Here is a 19278-nt window from a genome sequence, read left to right on the forward strand (position 1 = left end):
TACATGAAACTGCTTACCTGTACACAGAATGTTTCCTTTACTTTTGAAATTAGATGATTTTTATTGACATAAATTGGTTTGCCATTTTACTTTTGATGTAACACCAGGTACGCAATTTACAAATCGCTTTTTTATTGTTATAAAGAGACTATACGTTAGAGTATAAATGCTTTGGATTAGGAATTTTGTTTTCCACACTGCTATCTTCCCAGCACCCAGAAGCATGCCTTGTATATTAAGTAATCAGTAAGTACTTTTTGAATAAAAGAATGTAATCTTACTTTTAACATAAATTTGAATCTCAGCCTCAGTTTACTCATCTATATAATGTTTATAATGAAGTTAGTAGTGCACCATACTTCATAAGGTTGTCGTAATGTTTACACAAGAAGAAATATTTAAAGCACATAGCGAAGTACTAGTTACATAGTGAATGCGAATGAAGTAATTGCTATTATTGTTAAAATATTTCTACATAAACATTCAACTTTTTTTTTTTTTTTATGGTGACATTGGTTAATGAAATCCAGAAAGTTTCGGCTGTACAGTTTAGCACTAAGGCATGTATATATATTGCATTGTGTGTTGACAGCCCATAGTTAGATTTCTTTCTGTTACCACATATTTGACCCTTTTCCCACCATCTACCTCTTTCTCCCCGCTTCCTTCTGGTAACCACTAGTCTATTATCCTTGGCCATGAGTCCTGTTTATTTGTCCTGTTCGTTTGTTGCTTTTAGGTTTATATCCCACATATAAGTGATATGTGATTTTCCATTGTTTCTGTCTGGCTTATTGCGCTTAGCATTATTATCTCGAGGTCCATCCACATTGTTGCAAATGGCAATGTTTCATCTCTACTTATGGCTGAGTAATATCCCATTGTATATATGTACCACAGCTTCTTTAGCCAATCATCTATCGTAAGACACTTCATTTGCTTCCATGTCCTGGCCACAGTGAACAGTGCTACTATGAACATCAGTGTGCACATATCTTTTCGGATATGGGTTTTCAAGTCTTTGCAATAAATACCCAGTAGAGGGATTGATGGATCATATGGTAGATCAATTCTTAGTTTGTCGAGAAACCTCCATACTGTTTTCCAGAGTGGCTATACCAATTTCCACTCCCACCATCAGTGTATGAGGGTTCCTTTTTCTCTGCATCCTCTCCAACATTTATTATTACTTGACCTGTTGATTATAGCTATTCTAACAGGTGTGAGACGGTATCTCATCGTGGTTTTGATTTACATTTCCCTAATAGATAGCGATGTGGAACATCTTTTCATATATCCGTTGGCCATTTGTATGTCCTCTAGGGAGAAGTGTCTCTTCAGATCCTCTACCCAGTTTTAAATTAGTTTGTTTTTTTGTTGTTATTGAGTGCTATGAATTCTTTGTATATTTTGTATATTAGGCCCTTATAGATGCATTGCTTGCAAATTTCTTCTCCCATTCGGATAGATGTCTCTTTCCTTTGTTGACAGTTTCTTTTGCTGTGCAGAAGCTTTTTGGTTTGATGTAGTCTCACTCATTAATTTTGGCTTTTATTTCCCTTGCCTTTGAGGCCAAATTCATAAAATCCAAGTCCTTGAGTTTAGTTCCTCTGTTTCTACTATGTAATTTATAGTTTCAGGTCTTACATCTAGGTCCTTAATCCATTTTGAGTTAATTTTGGTGTGTAGTGATAGACAACAATCTAGTTTCATTCTTTTGCAAGTGGCTTTCCAGTTTTCCCAGCACCATTTATTAAAGAGGCTTTGCTTTCTTCACTATATGTTTTTGGCTCTTTTGTTGAAAATTATTTGCCCATATAAACATGGGTTTTATTCTAGACTCTTGATTCTGTTCCATTGGTCTGTGTGTATGTTATTCTGCCAATAGCATGCTGTTTTGATTACTGTCGCTTTGTAGTAAAATTTGAAGTCGGGCAGAGTGATGCCTCCAGCCTTGTTCTTTTTTTTGAGGATGGCTTTGGTGATTTGGGGTCTTTTGCAAAGCTTTCATACAAATCTGATGATTTTTTGTTCCATTTCTTTAAAAATTTCTGTTTGGATTTTGATGGGGATTACATTAAATCTGTATAATGCTTTAGGTAATAAGGTCATTTTAACTATGTTGATTCTTCCAATCCAAGAACATGGAATATCTTTCCATTTCTTTCTATCTTCCTTTTTTTTTAATAAAGGGTCTTATAGTTTTCATTATATAGGTCCTTCACATGTTTCATTAAATTTATTCCGTTATTTTATTCTTTTGTTGAAATTTTAATAGGAATTATTTTTTTCCACTTCTTTTTCTGACAGTTCATTATTAGAGTATACAAATGCTATGGATTTTTGAACATTGATTTTCTATCTAGAAACTGTACTGTATTTGCTTATTGTTTCTAGTAGTGTTCTTGTGGAATCTTTAGGGTTTTATGTATAGAGAATCATCATCTGCAAATAGTGACAGTTTGACTTCTTCGTTTCCTATTGGGATGCCTTTTGTATCTTTCTCTTGCCTGATTACACTCACTAGGACCTCCAATGTTATATTGAAGAACAATGGCAATAGCAGACAGCCTTGTCTTATTCCTGATCTTAGAGAGAAGGATTTTAGTTATTCACCAAGAAGTATAATGTTGGCTGAGGTTTTGTCATATATGGCCTTATTATGTTAAGGTACTTTACTTCTAAACCGATTTTGTTAAGTGTTTTGATCATAAATATATGCTGGATCTTGTCGAAGGCTTTTTCTTCATCTGTTGATATGATCAGATGATTCTTATTTTTTAATTTGTTTATGTGATGTATCACATTAATGATTTGCATATGTTGAACCATCACTGTGCCCCTGGGATGGAGCCCACTTGATTGTGGTATATAATCTTTTTATTATGTTGCTGTATTCGGTTTGCTGATGTTTTATTTAGGATTTTTGCATCTGTGTTCATGAGAGATATTTGTCTGTAGTTTTCTTTTTTTATGTTATCTTTACTAGGTTTTGGCAATATTGGCCTCATAAAATCAATTAGGAAGTATTGCCTCCTCTTCGATTTTTTGGAAGAGTTCAAGGAGAATAGGTATTAAATCTACTTTGAATGTTTGGTAGAATTCACTGGTGAAGCCATCTGGTCCTGGACTTTTACTTTTTGGTAGGTTTTTGATGATTGTTTCAGTTTCCATACTGCTGGTCGGGCTATTTAGATTTTCTAGTTCTTGATTCAGTCTAGGAAGGTTGCATTTCTAAGTACTTCTCTGTTTCTTCTAGGTTATTAAATTAAGTGCTATATATTTTTTGGAGTATTCTTATATGATCCTTTATATTTCTGCCTTATCTGTCATAATTTCCCCTCCTTTATCCCTGATTTTGTTTATTTGTGTTCTTTCTCTTTTTTCTTTAATGAGTCTAGCCAGGGAGTTGTCAATTTTATTATCCTTCTCAAAGAACCAGCTCTTTGTTGCATTTATTTTTTCTATTGTTTTTTTTTGGTTTTCAATTTCATTTCATTCTGCTCTAATATTAATTATTTGTTTCCTTCTGCTGATTTTAGTCTCTATTTGTTTCTTTAGTTTTTAAGATGAAGCGTTAGGTTGTTTATTTAGTCTCGTTCTTGTTTCTGGAGATGGGCTTGTAATGATAGGAACTTTCCTCTTATGACCACTTCTGTCGTATCCCAAAAGTTTTGATATGTTGTCCTATCAATTCATTTCTCTGTATCTCTTGATCTCTCTTTTTATTTCTTCTCTGACCCAGTCATTCTTCAGTAGCATGTTGTTTAATCTCCATGTATTTGTGGTTCTTCTCACTTTCTTTTAACAATTGATCTCTAGGTTCAAAGTATTATGATCAGAGAATATGGTTGGTATGATTTCATCCCCCTGATATTTGTTGAGGCTATCTCTGTGTCCCAGTATGTGGTCAATCCTTGAGAATGTTCCATGTGCACTAGAGAATGTATATGCAGCTCTTTTGGGATCAAAGGCTCTGTAAATGTCAATTATGTCCAGTTAGTCTAATGTGTCATTTCAGGATGTTACTTCCTTATTGATTTTCTGTTTGGATGATCTGTCCATTTCTGACAGTGGGTTATTTAGATCCCCTACTAAGATACTGTTTTGGTCTTTTTCTCCCTTTACTTCTGTTAGTAATTTCTTTATATATTTCAGGATTCCCTGATTGGAAGCCTAGACATTAAGTGTTATGTCTTCTTGGAGTATGATTCCCTTTATCATTATGAAGTGTCCCTCAGTATCTTTCTTTACCTTTTTGATTTTGATGTCTGTTTCTTCCGATATTGGTACTGCTACTCCCACTTTTCTCTGAATGCCATTTACTTGAAATATCATTTTCCACCCTTTCACTTTGAGTCTGTATTTGTCTTTGGAGCTGAGATGTGTCTCCTGAAGGCAGCATATGGTTGGGTTTTATTTTTTGATTCAATCTGCAACTCTGCCTTTTTATTGGTGAGTTCAGTCCATTTACATTTAGGATGATTATTGAAATATGAGGTCTTGCAGCCATTTTATCTTTTGCTTTCTAGTAGCTCGGTGTTTCTAATAGCTGCTTAGTCCTTGTGTGCCTTTTTTTGTTGTTGTTTGTTTCTTTCTTTTTTGGTTGAGTTTAGCAGATTTTTCCTTTGGTCATTCTTGTTATGTTATATACTTTAGTTCTGAATCTTTGGCATGTGCTTACCATTACAAATATGTAGAGGATAGACTATACATATATGTAAATATGTATATGTATGTATGTATGTATGTATATATAGTAGTCCATTTTCTTCTGCCTGTGCCTTATCTCCATTCCTCTTTGTGAATTTGGATCTTTGAATCTTCCCCTTTTCTATTATTTTTGTCTGGATTTGTCCCTATGTTTGCTGAACGTTCATTACTATCTTGCAATAGCAAATCTCTTTTATTGTTTATGTTTTTAATGCCCCGTTTTTCTTAAGGGTTGCACTCCTCTGCTCCTGTCTGCCTGTTAGTTGCCTTACTCATCGTTATGTTTTTGTGGGGGCTTTTTTTGTCATTTTGTTTTAGGTGAATGACCCATTTCAGTATTTCTTGTAATACAGGCTTCTTAGTGGAGAATTCTCTCAATTTTTGTCTAGAAAGGTCTTTATTTCTCTTTCATATCCAAAGGAGAGCTTAGCTGGATACATCATTCTTGGCTGGTAGTTCCTTTTATTTGATAGTTTGAATATTTGATTCCACTCCTTTCTGGCTTGTAAGGTTTGTGATGAGAAGTCCAATGATGATCTAATAGGTTTTCCTCTGTAGGTTACTACCTTCTTTTCCCTGGCTGCCCTGAGAATTCTTTCTTTGTCATTGATTTTTGATAATTTTAATACAATGTCTTGAAGAAGGCCTTTTGGGGTTGAGATAATTGGGTATTCTGTTGACTTTTCTTGAATCCAAGCTCCAGTTCATTCCTTAGATTTGGAAAATTCTCATCAACTATTTGTCTGAAAATTCTTTCTAATCCCTGCTCCTTTTCTTACCCTTTGAGAATGCCCATTATTCTTATGTTTTCTTTCCTGATGGTATCAGCTAGTTCTTGTATTCTTCTTCAATTATTTTTTATTCTTGGTTTCTCTATTCTTCCTTCTGATTTATTTCTAGATTTCTGTCTTCATCACTGATTCTTTCCTCCATTTGGTTGACTCTTTCCAAAGCTTGCTAGTTCCTTTTTTATCTCCATAAGTTCTATTTGGTTCTTTTTGAGGATTTCAATCTCCTTGCTGTAAATCTCATTCTGCTCATCTAGTTGTTCTTTCAATTCCTGGTATTGTCGATATGAATTATTTTGGATCTCATTGAGTTTTTTAGAAGTACCATCCTGAATTCTCTGTCATTTAAGTCTCATATTTCTATGTCTTTAAGCTTATGTTTATGTTCTGGAGATTTTTTTCTTTCTTTCTGAGCTGCCTTGTCACCTTGGTTGTTCATGGTGTTTAATGGAGTATTTCTCTGCCTGGTCATTAATGGAAGTCTATTCTGTTCTTTTTCCAGAAAGATTTATTGTATAAAGGTCTCTCTTTAGCCTGTTGTTAAGATGGCATTTTTCTTTAGTTTTCCAGTAGGTGGCATCTAAGTCTCTTGGACCCCTGTTTTATATAAAGTCTTAATATGCTTCTTTTTTTCTTATAAATATTCAGTCACATTTGCTACCCTCAGTCTCAGCCCTTGTCAGTGTTAGCAACAGTTTCGGCAGCCTTTCCTCAGATTCCCTTGGGGCTTCGCTGTGTTCTTTCTTGGAAGATATGGTGGACAGGGCCCTTCGGGTTGAAGAATGGGGGCTGTGGCTTAGCCTTGCGTTTTGCAACCGTGGCTGATAATAATCCGCTGTTGCTTCTCTGCCTTCCTCTCTTCTCTGTTTTCTGCCCTGATCCTTGGGCACTGCTGCTGTGTGGAGCTCACAGCTCTCTCAGACAGGGTTGTTCAGGGAACCCACCGCACCTTCTCCTCTCCCCTTCCTCCTCAAGTGAGCTCCAGCTGTAAGAGGCAGCTTCTTTTTTCTCTTAGTCTACCACCCAACTCCCTGGGTTCTGACCTGTGGTAGCTCTTATGTGAAGATTCCACACTCAGACGTGCTCGTGTAAAGGTTAGGTGTTTGGGGTTGAATTTTAGATGTTCAGCTTATTGTTGTTTCAAGGGGAGAGATCTAGGGGCATCTCTTACTCGGCCATGTTTCTGACATCTAGAACATTCAACTTTTATGTAAATCTTTAATTTTGATGAGTATGACTGTTTAGTTTAAATCTATGTGAGTGACATTGAGGAACAAGAAAATTCTAACACCATTACTTTTGAATCTACTTCCTAAAGATAGACAGATGTTTGCTTCATGGTAAAACTGCTGTTCTTAGCTTATTACTGCAGAGAATTCCTTTTGCCATCTGGAGTTACAGTTTTAAAGTATAGGTGGCTCTTTCCTTCTTTCCTCAAGATATAAATTAGAAATGTCCTTAGGGGCTGCTGAGAAATGATGAATATTTGCTCTAAACTTCAGGTTCACATGTTATTCTTAAAATATTTAATTTTTTTTACAGATAAGGCTATAAACTTTAAACTGTAAAGTCACTAGAGAAGGCAAAACACCTGCCATACATAAGTTTAGTAGTGGAATCAGACTTTCACAGTTCCAGAACTCTGTAATTAAAACAAAGAGGAGAGACGTACTTACAGCCAAGATTGAATAACACAGACCAGACTGATTCTCTTTTCCCTGCCCGAAACACACAAAAAATGTGAACAAAATATTCACAGTAGTTTACAAGACACTGAACATCAGGTAATGAAGGTTGGTGTTCCCTATTCGAGTATAAACAAATAACATGAGCCCTACAATTGTATCAGTATATAGCCTTCAGATAGTTTCTAGGACTTGGCACAAAGAGAGAACCCCGAGCCCAGCTGATACCCTGAGTTGTGGAGGCAGAGCTCAGAATCCTGGGAGACCAAGACAGCTGGGGTTCCTAGGACAGACTATCAAAGATATGAGCGCTGCACAGAGGGAAAACTTCAGATTTGCAGAGTCTTCCTTGAGTACACAGCTGAATACAGATCAATACATGTGTGAGAAAACTACATGAGTCTGAAGGAAGCACCATGTGGAAGGGCCAGAGATTTTAGTGCTTGGCACTCACACAGGCTAGAAATAGTAACTGTTCCCACCAGCCACACTGGAATCCTCAAGAATCACAATACATTGGGTAGAGTACACATAAGAGCTTTGTCTTACTGGTGGAGAATAAGTAGCCTTACAATGAAAACTGCTCCAGTCCCACCTAACAAATCTTTAAAGCAAGACACAAGAATATCAAACTGTCTCTAGGTAAATTACATCCCAGGAAAAAAGCTCAAGAATATGTATATAACAATGCAAAGCCATCCAGCATTCAACAAGGTAAAATTCATCATGTCTGGCATCAATAAAGAAGTAACTAGCCATGTAAAGAAACAAGAAAATAAGACCCACAGTGAGAATGTAAATCAGCCCACAGAGAACAACCCTGAACTGACACAGATGTTAAAATTAGAAAACAAGGACATTAAGGGAACTATGACTATATTCCATAGTTACAAGAAGTTAAGTAGATACATGGAAGATATTTTAAAATATGCAAATCTAACTTCTAGAGATGGATTACTACAAAGTATGATAAGAAACAAACTAGATGAAATTAATGATATATTAAATATTGCATAAGTTAAATTGAAAACATGGCAATAGAAAATACCCAAAATAAAACAAAGAAAAGATAATTTTTAAAATGTAAGAGCATCAGCGAGCAGTGAAACAATATCAAGTGGCCAAATATAAGCATAATTGGAATGTCTTCCCAAATGGGGGGTGGGGAGGAGTGTGATTTTCCAAGTTTAATAAAAGCTACAAGTCTGCAAATCCAAGAAGCTCATCAAACCCCAAGCACCAAAAAAACTACACCAAGGAACATGTAATCAAACTCCCCCTGAAAAAATATTGTAAAAGGAAATCTTTAAAGCAGCCACAGGATTTTTTAAAAAAAGAAAAAAGACATGTTAAAGTACTGAAAAATAAAATTTGTCACCTAGAATCCCACACCTAGCGAAAATATCTTTCAAAAATGAAGGCAAAATATGACAACAATAATACAAAGAATGAGAATGAGAAAGGAGAAATGGAAATATACTGTTTTAAGGTTCTTATGTATACATGAAATGGTGAAATATTATTTGAAGGTAGATTATGATACATTAAAGATGTATATTATAAATCTTAAAGCAACCACTGAAGTAACAAAACAGTTATAGTTAATAAGCCAATAAAGAAGATAAAATGAAATCATAAAGAAATTCAGTTAAACCCCAAATTGGAAAAAAACAGAAGAAAGGAAACAGTGAACAGATGGGACAAATAGAAAATAAATAACAAGATTACAGATTTAAACTTAAGTGTATCAATAATCACCTTAAATCCCTATGGCTCAAATGCCCCAATTAAAAGGCAGAGATTGTCAGATTGGATAAAAACGCAATACACAAATATATGCTTCATATAAGAAATGCACTTTAATCATAAACATACAGATTAAAAGCAAGAGGATGGACAAAAGAAAGCTGGTGTAGCTGTATTCAGACAAAGTGATTGTCATAACAGAATATTAATAGCAATAAAAATGGTAATTTCAAAAAGAGCAAACAATCCAATTAAAAACTGGGCAGAAGACATGAATATATTTCTCAAAAGAGGAAATACAGATGGCCCAATTGACATATGAAGAGATGTTCAAGGTCACTAATCATCAGAGAAATGAAAATTAAAACCACAATGAGATATCACCTCATTTGTCAGAATGGCTATCAGCAATAAATTAAAGAACAAGTGTTGGCAAGGATGTGGAGAAAAGGGAACCCTCATACACTGTTGGTGAGATTGCAAATTGGTACAGCCACTATGGAAAACAGTCTGGAGGTTTCTCAAAAAATTAAAAATGGATATATCTTTGGACTCAGCAATTGCACTTCTTGATATTTATCTAAAGAAAACCAAAACAATAATTTTTAAAGATCTGTGCACCCCAATATTCATGGCAGCACAATTTACAATAGCCAAGATGTGGAAGTAACCTAAATACCCATCAACAGATGATTAGATAAAGAAGAAGCACATATATACACAGTGGAATATTACTCAGCCATAAAAAATATGAAATCCTACCATCTGCAATGACATGGATAGACCTAGAGGTTATTAGGCTGAGTGAAATAAGTCAGACAGAGAAAGATAAGTACCATATAATTTCACTTATATGCAGAATCTAAGGAACAAAAAGAACAAACTAGTCAAAAACAGACTTACAGAGGACAGTGTAACAGCCAGAGGGGAGGGAAGTTAGGAGGGGGTGAAGGGTTAAATAAGTACGAATTAGTAGTCGATAGATGGTCACAGGAATGGGGAGCACGGCATCGGGAATGCAGTTAGCATTAATGTAATGGCTAGATGTAGAGTCAGAGGAGAGAAAGCAATTGGGGGATCATTTCATAAACTATATAAATATATAACCAACGTAATGTATACTTGAAACTAATAAAAAAATGGTTATTTCATAATGATAAAAAGATTAATTCATCAGAGTACAGCTCAATCCTAAACATTTATGCGCCTAATAACAACTTCAAAATACATAAAACAAAAACTGATAAACTAGCAAGGAGAAATAGACATTTGTAAAATTATAGTTGGAGACATTTACACACCTTCTCATTAAGCAAATTATAATAATTATATATAGTTGGAGATTTCAATATCTCAATAATTGATCAAACAATTAAAACATTACTTAAAGAACTCACCAGGAAAATTGGACTACATTTTGGAATGAAGATAAAACATAAGAGACCAACATGCCTAATATGTTAATAAAGTAGTATTTAGGGAAAATTTTTCAATACTAAACACCTTTATTAGAAAATAAGAAGTGTCTTAAAGCAATGAGAGCAACTTTCCAGCATAAAAAAAAAAAAAGACAGAAAATAAGTATCAGCAGAAATTTGATCTAAATTAAATGAAATAGAAAACTTTCAGAAAAAAAGGGAAAATTGAGATTGATGGCAGTGTGAGAAAACCTCTTGGTCTCTACCCTTAAAGATACAATAGGTTGGACAACCATAATTCAATAAAGGAGTCCCTGCTCAACACATAAACATATCTGAGAGATCTGCACATTGAGACATCTGAAGGTGGGCCTCTAGTAGTGAGCGCAAGACACATGATATGGGGAAGGACAAAGACCAGAGCCACAGATATATTCCAGCACTGGCCTTGGCTTCAGTGAATGTGGTAGCAGTGGAGGGGTCAGGTGCAGCACCCACTCGGCAAAGTGAATAGCTGCAGAGGGATGAGTCTTCCCCATCACCATCTTATAGCTGGTTCCAGCAAATTCTGTAGCAATATATGCAGGTTGCCAAGGGGCAGAAGCAACATTCCAGCTAGAGTGCCCTGCACTCATCGCGCTGAACCCAGTGAAGAGAACAAAGCCCACAGATGCCAGGCCACCTCCCCTGTCCAACCCTCTCCCACCTGTCACTTTGGAACCTAGTAGAGGCAGCTGAGATACCTTTTTATAGTATGATTGGTGCTGGTGGTTCTGGTTGCAGGAGAGAGCGCCAGGAATTCACAGGCTGGGGACACCATCACCCATCACACACCTTCACAAGGGTGGTGCCCTGAGACCAAGGCAAACTGGTTGTAAGGGATGCCCACCTCCCCAGGGAATATGGGGCAGTTTTCAGGCTGAGGCAACACCACCCCACAGAGATCCCAGAATTCCCAGTAGTACACGTAAGAGAAAACTAAAACTTGCACTATAGCAACATATACTAGTAAACACAAGAAAGAGCTCTACTTACCAACCTGCTGAGCAGAGATAAAGGCAACTAGTAGTTTAAAAAGCAGAGGAAAAAAAAAAAATCCATCAAGTACCATGACTAACCAAGGTAACAAGATAGTTCAGAAAGAAAATGAAAAATCTCCAAAAAATAAACTCAGAGTCCTGGAAGGTTGTGATTTAAATGACAGACAATTAAAGATGACAATTCTGAAAATAAAAAATACATGAGAAACTTCAAGAGATAGAAGAAAACTCACAAAGGTAGTTTGTTGCTCAGGAATAAAATCAGCAAACAAAAGGTTACTTTACCAAAGAAATTGAAACTATTTAAAGGAACCAAACAGAACTTCTAGAGCTAAAGAAATAAATGAGATGAAGAATGAGAGAGCTTAGGAAATAGAACAGACCAGATGGTAGAAAGAATTAGTGATCTTGAAGATAGATGACTACAAATGACTCAGGTGGAAGGAGAGAATTGAGAGGAAAGAAAGATGGATGGACGGACAGAAGGACTCTCCAAGAACTATCTGACTCCATTAGAAAGAGATACAGAAGAATAAAGGGTATACAGAAGAAGAAGAGCGGGAGAAGTAATCAAAAAACTTATTCAAACAAGTAATAGATGAGAACTTCCCAAACTTATAGAAAGAGCTGGACCCTGGGATCTAAGAAGCTAACAGAACACCTAATTATCTCAATTCAAAAAAAACAAACAAACAAACAAAAAAAACCCTTCAAGGCACTTTAGATTAGAACTGTCAAAAGTTAATGACAAAGAATTCTCAAGGTAGCCATTGGAAAAGGAGACTGTACCCTATAATGGAAACCACATTAAATTAACATTGGATTTTTCAAAGAAACCATACAAGCTAAGAATGAACTATTCAAAATATTGAAAGAGAGCAATCACAAGCCAAGAATAATATATCCACAGTTATACTTTAGATATGAAGGAGAAATAAAGGATTTTTCCAGACAACCAAAGCTGAAGGAATTTATCACCACAAAATTTGCATTAAAAGAAATGTTGAAAGGAGCACTTCTACCTGAAATAAAAAGACAAAAGGATACAAAATTGAGTAAGATGACATATGGCTCAGGAAGTTGCAACTTTTTCAGAATAGTGTCTTAAACACTTAGGCATAACAAAAATTAAACGTGAAAACATTTTTAAAAATAAAATAGCTTTTGCAATTTGGAAATGAACACACAGCACAAAAAGAGATAATTTAAGTGGAGAGACAGAACTCGCACAGATGAATAGAAATGACATGCAATCCGAAGAAAAACAATTATGGTATAAATGACATTTTTTTCGCATAAACCTAATGGTAACAAATTAAATCTAGAGCTGAGACACATAACATAGGAAAAGATCACAGAATACTACCAAACTAAAATAACAAACAGAAACACGGGGTTAGGGAGAATGGAAACAGCAACTAGAAAACAAACAATAAAATGGCTATAAGAAGTCTCCATATATTAATAATTACCCTAAATGTAAATGGACTTAACTCAACAATCAAAAGACACAGAGTAGCAGGATGGATTGAAAAATGAGACCCAACTATACGTTGCCTTTGGGAGATCCATCTAAGCTACAGACACACACATAGACTCAGGGTTAACAGGTGGAAGATGGTATTCCACGAAATAGTATCCAGAGAAAAGTGAGTGAAGCTGTACTTTTATCAGACAAAATAGATTTCAAGATAAAAAAGGATATCAAGTGACAAAGGTGGACATTTTATGATGATAAATGGGACAATACATGAGGAAGACGTAACCCTTGTAAATATATATGCACCCAACCTGAGAGCACTAAAATTACTAACAGACCTAAAGAGAGAAACTGACAAAAACACAATTATAGTAAATACCCCATGGATAGATCATCTAAAGAGAAAATCAATAAGAAAATTTCAGCCTTAAATGACAAAACAAATAGACATAATCTATAGTTACAGAGCCTTTCATCTCAGAACACCAGAATATGCATTCTTCTGTAGTGCACATGGAACATTCTCAAGGATAGACCATATGTTGGGGCACAAAACTAGCATCAATAAATTTAAGAAGATTGAAATCATACCAAGCATATTTTCTAATCATAATGCTTTGAAATTAGAAATCAACTGCAAAAAGAAAGATGGAAAAAACAAATATGTGGAGATTAAACAACATGCTACTAAGAGTGACTGGGTCAAAGAAGAAATAAGAGATCAAAAGATATATAGAGACAAATGCAAATGGTAATATGATATATCAAAATTTGAGGGATGCAGCAAAAGTAATAAGAGGGAAGTTTATAGAATTACAGGCCTACCTCAAAAAAAAAAACAAGAAAAATCTCAAACAACCTAATAGTTCACCTTTAAAAACTAAAAAGAAAACAAATGAAGCCCAAAGTCAGTAGAAGGAATGAAATAATAAAAATTAGAGCAGAATTAAACAAAATAGAGAACAAAAAGACAGTAGTAAAAGTAATGCAACAAAGACATGATTCTTTGAAAAGGTTAATAAAACTGACAAACTTCTAGCTATTACAAAGGAAAAAAAGACTCAAAATCAGAAATGAAGGAAGAGAGGTAAAATGGACACCACAAAAATGTAAAGGACTTATACAAAAGTACTGTATAGTCCTGAAAGGTTATATACCGCCAAATTCGATAAACTATCAGAAATGGACAACTTCTTACTAGAGTGAATCATGAGAATTGGAGAATCTAAAGACTGATCAGTAAGGAAATTGAAACAATCATCAAAAAGCCAAAAAAGTAAAAGTCCAGGACCAGATGGCTTCACTAGTGAATTCTACCAAATATTCAAAGAATATTTCAATACCTATTCTTATCAAACTCTTCCAAACAATTGGAGAGGAAATACTTCCTAACTCATTTTATGAGGCCAACAATACCCTGATATCAAAACTAGTAAGGGCAATACAAAAAATTAGAGACAAATCTCTAATGAACATAGATGTGGAAATTCTAAACAATATACTAGCATATTGAACCCAACCATACATTAAAAAAAATAATACATCATGATCAAGTAGCGTTCATTCTAGGGATGCAAGGATGTTTCAGCATATACAAATCAATCAGTATGATATATCACATTAACAAAAAAAATGATAAAAAGCACATGATCGTGTGAATAGATGTCAAAAAATGCATTTGAAAATATACATTTATGATTAAAACATTTAATAAAAGAGTACAGAAGGAAAGTATTTCAACATAATTAAGGCTGTTTATGACAAACCCTCAGCTACTATCATCCTTAATGGTGAAAAACTGAAAGTTATCTCTGAGATCAGTAACAAGACAAGGATGTCACTCTCAGCACTATTATTCATTATAGTACTGGAAGTCCTAGCCAAGTGAGAAAAATAAAAGGCATCCAAATTGGAAAAGAAGTAAAATATATAAATCCTAGGGTTTTTATATGTAAAAACCCTAAAGATTCCACCAAAAAAACTACTAGAAACAATAAACAAATATATTCAAGTTTCAGAATACAAAATCATTGTACAAAATCCATTGTATTCTTATATGCTAACAATGAAACATCGAAAAAGGAATGAGAAAACAATCCCATTTGCCAAGTGCAACAAAAAGAATAAAATACTTAGGAATAAGCTTAGCAAAAGAAGTAAAGGACCTATACACTGAAAACTACAAGATTTTGTTGAAAGAAATTAAAGAAGACACAAAGAAATGGAAAGACATTCTGTGTTCACAGATTGGAAAAATCAGCATTGCTAAAATGGCCATACTGCCTAAAGCAGTATGCATTTTTAATGCAGTTCCCATCAAAACTCCAACAGCATTTTTCAAGGAAATAGAGCAAATATCCTCAAATTGTATGGAACCACAAAAGACCCCAGATAGCTGAAAGCAATCCTGAAGTATGGGGGGACGGGGGATAAAGCCAGAGATATCACATTCCTGACTTCAAATTATACTACAAGCTACAGTAATCAAAACAATATGATACTGGCAGAAAACTGACACTCAAATCAATGGAACAGAATTGACGGCCCAGAAATAAACCCATACCTAAATGGGCAACTATCAACTAAGGAATCAAAAAACTACAGTGGAGAGAAAGAAAGGCTCTTAAATCAATGTTGTTGGGAAAATTGAAGAGCCACATGGAAAAGAATGAAATTGACTCCATATACAAAAATTAACTCAAAACAGATTAAAAACTTAAATACATAAGACCTGGAACAGTAAAATACATAGAAGAAAAGATAGGTACTAAACTTATGTAACTTGGTCTCCAAAGACAAGGGAATTAAAAACAAAAATAAATGAATGGGACTACATCAAACTAAAAAGCTTCTGCACTGCAAAAGTAATCATCAGCCAACTAAATGGGTAAAGATATTTGCAAACAGTACCTCCAATAAAGGGATACTTTCCAAAATATATAAAGACTTTCTACAACTCAACAACCAAAAAAATCAATTCAATTAAAAAGTGGGCTGAGGACCTGAACAGACACATTTCCCAAGAAGATAGTACAAATAGCCAACATATATGAAAAGATGCTTAACTTCATTTGCTAGAAGGAAAATACAAATCAAACCACTATGAGACACTACCTCAGCCTAAAGAAAAGGATGAAATATTGCCACGAATATTGACAAAATGGATGAATCTTGAGAGTATCATGCTTAATGAAGTAAGTCAGATCGAAGACAAGAACTATTTGGTTTCACTCATGTGGGATATAAAACAGAAAGTAACAAACTCATAGACACAGACAACAGTATGGTGGTTACCTGAGGGAACAAGTGAGACGGGAATGAAGAAGGAAAGGAGGTTAAATATATGGTGATGAAAGGAGACTAGACCTATGTTGTGAGCACAGAATGCAATATAAAGTTCCTTTGAAGACACATACTAACAAGCTCACTGATGAAGAAATAGAAAATCTGAATATATTAAAGGAATTTGTACTGGCAGTTAAAAACTGTCCCACAAAAAAAATTACTGGCCTCCATGGCTTCACCATTAAAATCTACCAGACAGTTAAAGAAAAAGTAATACCAGTTATCCAAAAAACTCATCCAAAAAATTGAAATGGATAGAATACTTCCCAACTCATTCTAGGAGGCTGTTACCCGGATACCAAACCAGACAGACATTACGGAAATTAAAAAAAAGGGGGGGGGGCTATGTACTGTATTCCTCATAAATACAGACAAACGTTTATATAAAATTTTAGCATATTGTATTCAACAATATTTCAAAAAGGATAATACAACTTTGGCTAAGTTTGGTTTATTCCAGGAGTACAAGATTGGTTTAATGTTCAAAAAACACTGTCTTTCACCAGAGTAATACACTAATAAAGGTCATCTCAATAGTTACAGACAAGTATTTCCCAAAAATTCAAACATTCTTTCTTGATTAAAATTCTGAAGGAATTGAAGGCAGTTTCCTCAGCCTGACAAAAGAGTATCTGAAAAAACCTACAGCCAATGTCACACTTAATAGTGAAACAAAAAATGCTTTTCCCTCAAGAACTAGAACTAAAACAAGATGAGGATATTTACTCTCAGCCCTTCCATCAGCATGCTATAGGGGTTCTAGCCAGTACAATAAAAAAAAAAGAGCAGTAACAGGCCTCCAAATGGGAAAGAAGTGAAACAGTCTTTATTCATAAATGACATTAATCATCTATTAGCTTATTCCTTGGAGGCTACAGAGAAACTGCTACAAGTTGTAAATGAGTTTAGCAAGGTTGCATACGTAAAATAACATCAATATACAAAAATCAATTTATATATACTAGCCACAATTAAGTAGAAATTAAACAGTGCCATTTATAATAGCATAAAAATATGCAATATTTATTTAATATATGAACATATCTATATAAATATAAATTAATGTAAATCTGACAAAAGATGTGGAAGAACCTCTCGATGAAAACTAGAGAGAGAACTTAAAGACCTAAATAAGTAAAGAGATGATTACCATGTTTATTGGTAGGAAAACTCAATATTGTTAACATGTCATTTTTCCTCAAATTGATCTATAGAGTCAGTGCATTTTTGATCAAAATCCTAGCAGGCTTTTTTGTAGAATTTGAAAAACTTATTCTGATTTGTGTGGAAATTCAAAGTACCTAGAATAACTAAAACCTTTAAAAAGGACAATGGTAAAGAGTAACACTACCTTGTCTTAAAATTTATTTTAAAGCTCAATAATCAAGAGAATGTATTATTGGTGTCAAGACAGAAGGTCCACAAATAGGCCCAAACTTTTGGACTGCTAATTTTCAACTGTGATGGAAAGGATAGTCTTTTCAATAAATGGTCATTGGAACCATAGGATATCCATGTATAAAAGGAAAAAACTTCATTTTATACCTCACACCATAAATGAACTCAAAATGGACCACAGATCTAAATGAAAAACTCCTGAAGTTATAAAACTTCTAGAAGAAAACATCAAAGAAAATCTTTGTAACATTTGATTAGGAAAGATTTCTTAGATATGACACCAAAAGCAGTTTATAAAAGAACAAATTGATTACTTGGACTTCATCAAAATTAAAAAATCTTCTCTTTAAAAGACTGTTAAGAGAATGAAAGGACAAGCCACAAACAGAGAAAATGTTTTTGACTTATGTATCTGAATAAGGACTTGTATCCAGAACAAAGAACTCTCAAACTCAATAAGAAAATGGGTAGGCTTCTCCCCCCACCACACCCCCGCCCCAATTTAAAGCAACCCAATTATTTTTAAATAGGCAAAAGATTTAAACAGACACTTTACCAAAGAAGATATCCAGATGGTAAATAAGTACATCTAAAGAAGCTAAACATCACTACTCATCAGGAAAATGGGAATTAAAACCACTGTAAACCGTTACACACCTGAGGATTTGGAGAAACTGGAACTCTCGTGTACTTCTGCTGGGAATGTAAAACTCTATAACTGCTTTTGAAAGCAATTTTGCAGTTTCTTTAAAAGTTAAGTATACACCTACTATATGAACAAATTGATTATAGCCATCTCATTTCTGGATATTTACCTAAGACAAATGAAAGCATATCCATTTAAACACAAATAAGAATATTCATAGCAGCTTGAGTTGTAATAGCTAAAAACTATAAATGATCCAAATAGTCATGAACAGGTGTATGGATAAACAAACTGTGGTATATCTTTGATCCAGTAGTATACCTCAGCAATTAAAAAGGAATAAACTATCAACACATGCAAAAAAAAAAAAAAGGATAAATCTCAAAACAATTGTGCTGTGTGAAAAAACCACACAAAATAAGAGTACATTATTTTGTATTACTCCATTTATATAAAATTCCAGGAAATGCAAACTAATCTATAGTGATAGAAATCACATCAGCAATTGACTTATGGCAGGGGAAGAGCAGGGAGAATGAGAGGAAGTTATTCTAAAGGGGCACAAGGAAACTTTTTGGGGTGTTGGATGTGTTCATTAACTTGATTGTGGCAGTGGTTTCACAAGTGTATAAATGTCAAAACTTATCAAAGATGTACACTTTAAATATATTCGTCCATTATATTTCAGTTTGTATGTCAGTTACACTTTAATAAAGCTAGCAAAAAAAAAAGTAAAGGGAAGAAGGAAAAACAATCTTTTCTATGTAATAGAGCTTTATGTATCATTTTCCCTAATAGGTAGTTCAGATGATTATGTAACCAGCTGGTCTATCTACTAACAAGAATGAGGGACTAGGGAATTAGCTCATATCTTTGTTAATTTATTAATAATTATGGTTATATGATAAAGGTAACTAAGTTTATCTAATTGTAAAACCACTTATTCTGGATCATTCTTGTAGTTTTTTAATATTTAGCAAATCATGCGATGCTATTGTTTCCCATGGTCATTTGTCTAA

The 19278-nt window shown here is 34.3% G+C and overlaps 1 protein-coding gene across 1 annotated transcript in view; it reads left to right on the forward strand.

Moving 5' to 3' along the window:
• BMT2 (base methyltransferase of 25S rRNA 2 homolog) overlaps positions 1 to 19278 on the forward strand; it is a 106193-nt gene that overhangs the window by 83159 nt on the left and 3756 nt on the right. The window lies entirely within an intron of this gene.

This window comes from Pteropus vampyrus, unplaced genomic scaffold (genome assembly GCF_000151845.1).
Source record: "Pteropus vampyrus isolate Shadow unplaced genomic scaffold, Pvam_2.0 Scaffold206, whole genome shotgun sequence".
NCBI classification, from domain to species: domain Eukaryota; kingdom Metazoa; phylum Chordata; class Mammalia; order Chiroptera; family Pteropodidae; genus Pteropus; species Pteropus vampyrus.